This window comes from Protopterus annectens, chromosome 2.part2 (assembly GCF_019279795.1).
Source record: "Protopterus annectens isolate FY-2018-M chromosome 2.part2, PAN1.0, whole genome shotgun sequence".
Lineage (NCBI taxonomy): Eukaryota > Metazoa > Chordata > Ceratodontiformes > Protopteridae > Protopterus > Protopterus annectens.
The window spans coordinates 1,037,863,866-1,037,870,715 of record NC_056730.1 but is presented as its reverse complement, the minus strand read 5'-3'; positions in this window follow the sequence as shown (position 1 = coordinate 1,037,870,715).

Sequence of the window (6,850 nt, the reverse complement as noted above, 5' to 3'; positions counted from 1 at the left end):
GTATAAAAAGATTACAGCCAGATATTTTCCAGTTATTGTCTGTCAAAGGGATGCAAAACAAATTATTTTTTTTGGAAAGCATAGGCCTGCAGTTCAGGGTTTGAAGTCTGTTTGCACCATACTAAGTAATTAAAATAATAGGAAGACAGATAATAAGGGGGTATATGCAGGTGCGAAACAAATTAGAAGAAGAAAGGAAGCTTTTAGCAGCAAAATATATAAAATATTAACTAAACATGAAAAGTTATACATGACATACAGACAGCTTTACCCACAAGTGCCAGTCATTTGAATTATAAAGTAAAAGAAAGCAGTTTTCCATCCATCAGTCTGTCTATCTCTCTGCATATTTGTATATCTTTGAGTCTCTCTCTCTCTCTCTCTCTCTCTCTCGTTCATGTTTTTTAGTGGTATAGTGAAATATTAGTCAGAAAGAAAAGTATTTCTTAGCACAAAGCTGTATATGACTGAGGACACCCTTTCATTCTTTTTTCATGATGTGGATGGTGTGAATAGTTATAGTCACTATGTTGTAAATACATATTTCCAAACACGTACTCAATATTTCATGGCATGTTGCACAAAGAAAGATATCATCTGGGAATACTGTCATACCACTTATGTTATAAAGCAACATATATGAGACTATATCTAAAATGTGGGGAGTACAAGCTTCAGCTGCACAATTTACATTTAACATTATTTTAATAATCTCTTTAGCATTGCAATTATCCAGCCAGACTTGTTCTTATTTTTTTATGATATGGGTAAACGTTTTTGATTCTTTCCTTTAGACAAAGAGTGTCATAGCAAAAATGTTTTTTTTTTTTGTTTTTTGTTTGCATTTATGTTTGTTACTCACTGTACTACACCATCTAATTTAAGAACTGAAAACCTATTCAACATCATTCAGTGACAGAATATTCCAGTTCATTTTATATAGTGGAATAGTTTTGTAAAAGTCTGATTCTCTATGCAGCTTCTTTTGGATTTAATGACTTCATGCAGACTGTTGATATGTATGCGAGAACTAATCAGTGAAAGCAGCAAAAAGTTCTTTTACAAGAAAATTGAGCCATTCACAAGGAAATTGGTCCAAGTACCTTACAATGTGTAGCTGAGTAAGTCTATATGAGAAAACAAATCAGTTTGCCTTTCTTGGAATACACTGTAATGCAAAAGAAAAAAAAGAGGTAAATTGCCTTGATGCTACAGTGAAATTGCTTAACAAATCTCTAAAAATGTGAAGTAAAAATAAATGATGAGCAAGTAAGCTTTCAGAAAACTGTATTTGGATCAATATTCTGTAACAGAAACTGTATCAGCACTGCAGTGCTTCTGAGTGAAGAATATGTTCTTTTTTCATAGATTCAGATATGCAATGATACATTTGCGAACTATGTTAGCGAGTTTGCTCTCAATATCTAGCTTTGTCAGTGTTTTAATGGGTTTAATTCACATTAAAAAGAAAGAAAAACAGTCATTACAGTATCTGATCAACACACACACACACACACACACACACACACACACACACACATATATATATATATATATATATAGAGAGAGAGAGAGAGAGAGAAAGAGAGTGAGCGAGCGAGAGAATAATTCTGTGCCTAAGGCAGTACAAGATCAAGACCACCTAAGATGAACTTTTTCTTGTGAAATTAAAGTCACAAAATTTTACATAGCAGGATAACTTTAAGATGCACAGGAGTTGTATTTGTTCTGCAGCATGAGTTGTTTTACTCTACAGAACAAATTCTGAAATGAATAACCTGACTCTTATAAATTAGTTTTTTCTATATAGATCGCTTGTCAGAGTAAAAAATCATAAATGTTTTGTAGTCTGTACTATACAATAGTGTCACCTTGTCATAGTATGCGACTGTATTCTGATTTATCAATAACCATGCCTCACTGCAGTCTGGTTTGTGAATGGGAGAGGGGTCCTCAGACCGTATTTCATCTGGAAAGCTGTGAATGCCAGCCTTATATCACTCATGGTTTGCTTGCCAATAGGTATGCTGTCATCTTAATTTAAATGTTCACAAATTTCATTATCGACCACTAGGATGAGAATTAGAGACAGAACACAGACATTTAAATGGCTGTATCAATGATGATCCAAAAGGCTATATCAGGCAATATTCAGTACAAGAGAGATGTGAATAATAACACAGCCAATATTTTAACCAATTTACTTTTCATAGCTTTTTCATAGATTAGTACTAAGCTAACTGCCCTTGCGAGCCATTTTAAGTCTAGCCAAATATCCCTTCTGAGACTCAAACCCTGCACCTTGTGTTTGTAAGATAAACGCCTTAACTATTATGCCACCCTCCCTTTTACAAATTACAGCAATATATTATGGAGCTCAGTTTCTCACATAGGTTTGAATAAGACATGTCTCAAGACTGAGCTGCATACTAAGATCGAAATGTCCTCAGTTCAATGAGAGAGCAGCATTTCGTATTTCTCTGATGAAATTGTTTGGCACTAACTTAAAAATGCCATAAGTACATTTCTGATTGCTTTCATTTCATGTATAAAACTTATAAGATTCAGTGAAGTCAAACACTGAAGAAAAACATTGATTTTTATAATACTACACTAAAATGAGTGGCAATTAAAAGAGGAAACATTATTCAACAGGAAAAAAAAAGTAAGAAGGTTGCAAATTAGGAGATGAAATGAAATTTGAGTAGTGAGATTATGGATCAGAATTGAAAAGGAGGGACATATTAGCATCCAGCAATGAGAAGAATTTTGCATTAGGGTGTCCAACCTTTTGGCTTGCTGGGGCCGCATTGAGTGAACAGAAATGGTCCTCGGGCCGCATATAAAATATATCCTATTGTTAACTCTTTTGTTGCTCTGGAAGACCACAGTCAATCTCCTGGCTGTACTGTAGGTGCATTTGAACAATGAATAAATGTAATAAATGCCTAATATTTCCCTTAAAATTCTAATTCTCATTCTAATTCTCTAATCTAACAGTTAACTCTAACATCTTAGTTAATATATATATATATATATTTTTTTTACAAATAAACAGATATTCACTACAGCACTAGCATTTCTCACTGGGAAAACCATTCCAGCAGTCCACCTATGTAAAATGTCAACATCAGCAGTCCTACAATACTATGATCCACAAAAATAAGCCAACAAATTTGCAGTAAAGTAAAGAATTCACATTACTGACTTAATAAAACAATTCTGAATAAGCTACAAGAGAGTCTCACCCAAACAAATAATTGGTGCCAGAAACATGGCCTCAAGTTAAATGCCAAAAAATGCATCATCATCCCCTCTGAAGAGAGTGATGTCCCCACAAATTATCACATTAATAACAATGTTGTAAGCATGCAATAAGTTGTATGGTACTTGGGCTCCCAGGTTGATAGAAACCTGACTTTTGACCACCACGCTGTCTCCGTTGTAAGGAAAGATTTTTACATGACCCAATTCAAGGGTTTCTCATCCAGGGACAAAGAGGTCATAACATCCCTGTATTCTTCCTTTACAAGAGCCATTATTGAGTGCAATGCCACTTTTGAAATGTGCCTCAGCAAAACACCCTGCCAAAAGAAAGATTACAACAATTTCTGCCAAAAAAGGTCAAAGGACTAAGTTCACTTAGTTATCTAAACAGACAAAAAAGCTTCTTGCTTTCCTCTGTCTCTCACTGGCCCCTATAAATTTCACCATTGGCTTGCTTTCCAGGCTAAGAAAGATCCTGCCTTAAGAGACTTCCTCTACCTCAGAAATACTGGTTATACTTAAAATACTCACTACAAAGACCACAGCCTTCACTGCAACATAAACAAGCCACTTTGTATGGACAGGTTCTTGACACAAAAACCTTCAATGTCTGTAAAAAGCTCCTCTCATTATCAAACAATGTAGTTCAGCAACATGATGGCTGGATGGATAGCCATAAATGTAGTCCTTGGGTAAGTAGCATAGCCTTCATCAAACCAGATGGAAAATCCACATACTAACATTTCCCAGCTGGATGGCTAAGATGTAATATCGGTTACTCAAGTCTAGTTGCCCAAGAAGAGTGGCATGTTTAACTAAGAATTCCATTTGCAAAATTATATTCAGTATACATATTAAATCTCTCTCTTACACACACACACACACACACACACACACACACACACACACACACACACACACACACACACACACACACACACACACACATACACACAAAAAAAGCCCCTACTTGTAAAATAGGCAACCTCAGTAATCACATGACACCCACTCACTGAATGAAATTGTCTGGAAGTCAAAATATCTGAAAAAAAAATCATAATAGAGATGGATTCATCCATGTAATTTCCCACCACCAAAAGGACCATCAATAAATCAACAAACAACTGCTCTGCAAAAAGTAAATTAATAAGAAAACCATAAACTATAATGCTACATACTGGTGTAAACATATAACTTGTGTCAATCCCCAGGTTAATCCATACCAAAAGATTGTTTCAGAGCGTCAGCTATGTACAAACAGCTTTCTCCTAAAAACTTAACTCATTGATATTTGCCTTGCTGTAATTATAACTGTAAAAAAAAATGTTTTTAAGTTTATTCTGTACCACAATGATTCTCACTGTTACGAGATGTAATCTCTGCCATAGTGTATTAGCACTACATCCATAATTTGCTGTCTCTCTCTCTCTCATGTATTATATTGTTTTGTGTTATTTTTGGAGCTTTTCTCCCCGGGCCTCTGCTGAAAATGGACCTATGCCCAGTCGGACTTTCCCGGTAAACAAATGTAAAATAAAATAAAATAAATAAAAATAAACTTCCCTCCAATCTAAAGCCATTTGACATTCAGACATTTTAATTTGTGCAGAAGTTACTCACAGACTGACAGTTTACTGAGCTGTAATGCTGACCTTCGCTTTAGAAAAAAAACAAATTCCCAGACTTTGTCAATAGCTCAAAGTGTAGAGAGGATTATTTATTTATTTTTGGAAAACATCTTTAAAACTGTTAAATTGATTACACACCCAGAAACACAGAAAAGTTATTGTGATTATGTAAACCACAGACTGCTGCAAGAAATCAAAGTCACATTAGCACTCTATGCTTATGTCTGAACAGATGAATCATACCTGTCAATTCCAAAAGAAGTAAAGTAGCTTAATAAGAAGGTTATTTGCAAGGTTGCATAGCAGTTTATATTGGAAATAAGCAGAGATATTAAAAAGGCTCTGTTTTTCATAATTATGCCGAAAAGTCTTCCAAGGTAAATACAACTTCTGATTTAGTATGGAACCATACCTCTCAACCTTAGAGCAAGAAATCTGGACAAAGCGAAAAATAAAAGTGGGACACAGGCCCAAAAATAGTTATGCATCACAGACACCATTGAAACAACTGTAGCTGCAAACATTATACATCACTTATAACCTTTCTATCCCATTATTGTCAGTTAAACATTATATGGCTCATTCAGTCCTGCCTTCTTTTGCATCAAAGAAAACTATGCTTTGAAATGACAAATGCATTAAAAATAATACATAAAACACATTGCGTCAACATCCTACAACTTCCTACCTGCAAGCAACCACAGAGCTTTCACTGAAACTAGGGCTGCTTGTTTCCCCAGAATGACAGCACTCCCTAATTAAGTCTAATGGTATACAATCTACCAGTATCTGGACTACCTGAAATAAATTAAATTATGGCCTGTAAATTGAAAGTACACTTTGTTTAATTAAACTATATTTCTAAGCCCACTTACTATATTTTTTCAGTAACATCCCAATATCCATTTCCAGGTCACTTTACAAGACATTGGCAGTGGTATGCTTGGCATCCTTCAGAACCCCACAGGCCCACACTAATACATTGTCCATTAAATGTAAAAATCCATCCACTGTAAATGGCAAGAAGCTATGTCTTAAAAAATCTACTTCTGGCATGCGTACCCAAGTATTAGGTTTTAAACAAAGAAACATATTCTCCACAGTCCATAAGTCTCTGTCTTTAATAATCATCTACCGGTGCAGCACTCCCAACACATAAGCACAGACATACACACTAAAATCCCCAACATTTAAAAAAATGACATTGTGCCCACTTGATTTGCCAGTATTGATGATCCGCCAAAGCTAAGCTTACTGTTGTCCAATCTACCACTGCTTAGAACCCACCAATGAAAAAACAGTACTAGGTGCTTTTTTGTTTGTCTGAAAAAACAATACAACTTTATATGCTACAGTCCCACATAGTCAGTCCACTACTGACCCATTAACCCTAGGCTGCTGTCTCATTCTTACTCCCTGGAACTGCATTGCCTTGGATGACTACTTTATTTTCCTAAGCAAAAGACACAAATTGGAAGATAAGGCAAAAATCCAGACATTCTTTGAAAATCCATACAGTTAAGAGGTATGAGTTCATGTTCAATACAACACTCTCCCTGTCAGGAAAGCCGCAATTTAATGAAAGTGTACTCTTAATGTATGATATATTTGTGCGCTAACTTGTTTGTGTTCAGTAGGTAGAATGATCATTGTTAGCCTCTTTGTGCATGCGTCTCTCTCTCTCTCATGCACACATATACACACACACACACACACACACACACACACACACACACACACACACACACACACACACACACACACACACACACACACTCTTCTTCTACTTTCACGCACACAATTCTGCTTTCATGTTTGCACTCACTCACTCCGTACTTACCTATTAACACAGGTAATTGCTGTGCCTTTCAAAGGGAACAGCGGCAAATCCATACATGAGTCCCTCTTCAGCGAGAACATACACACACACACACACACACACACACACACACACA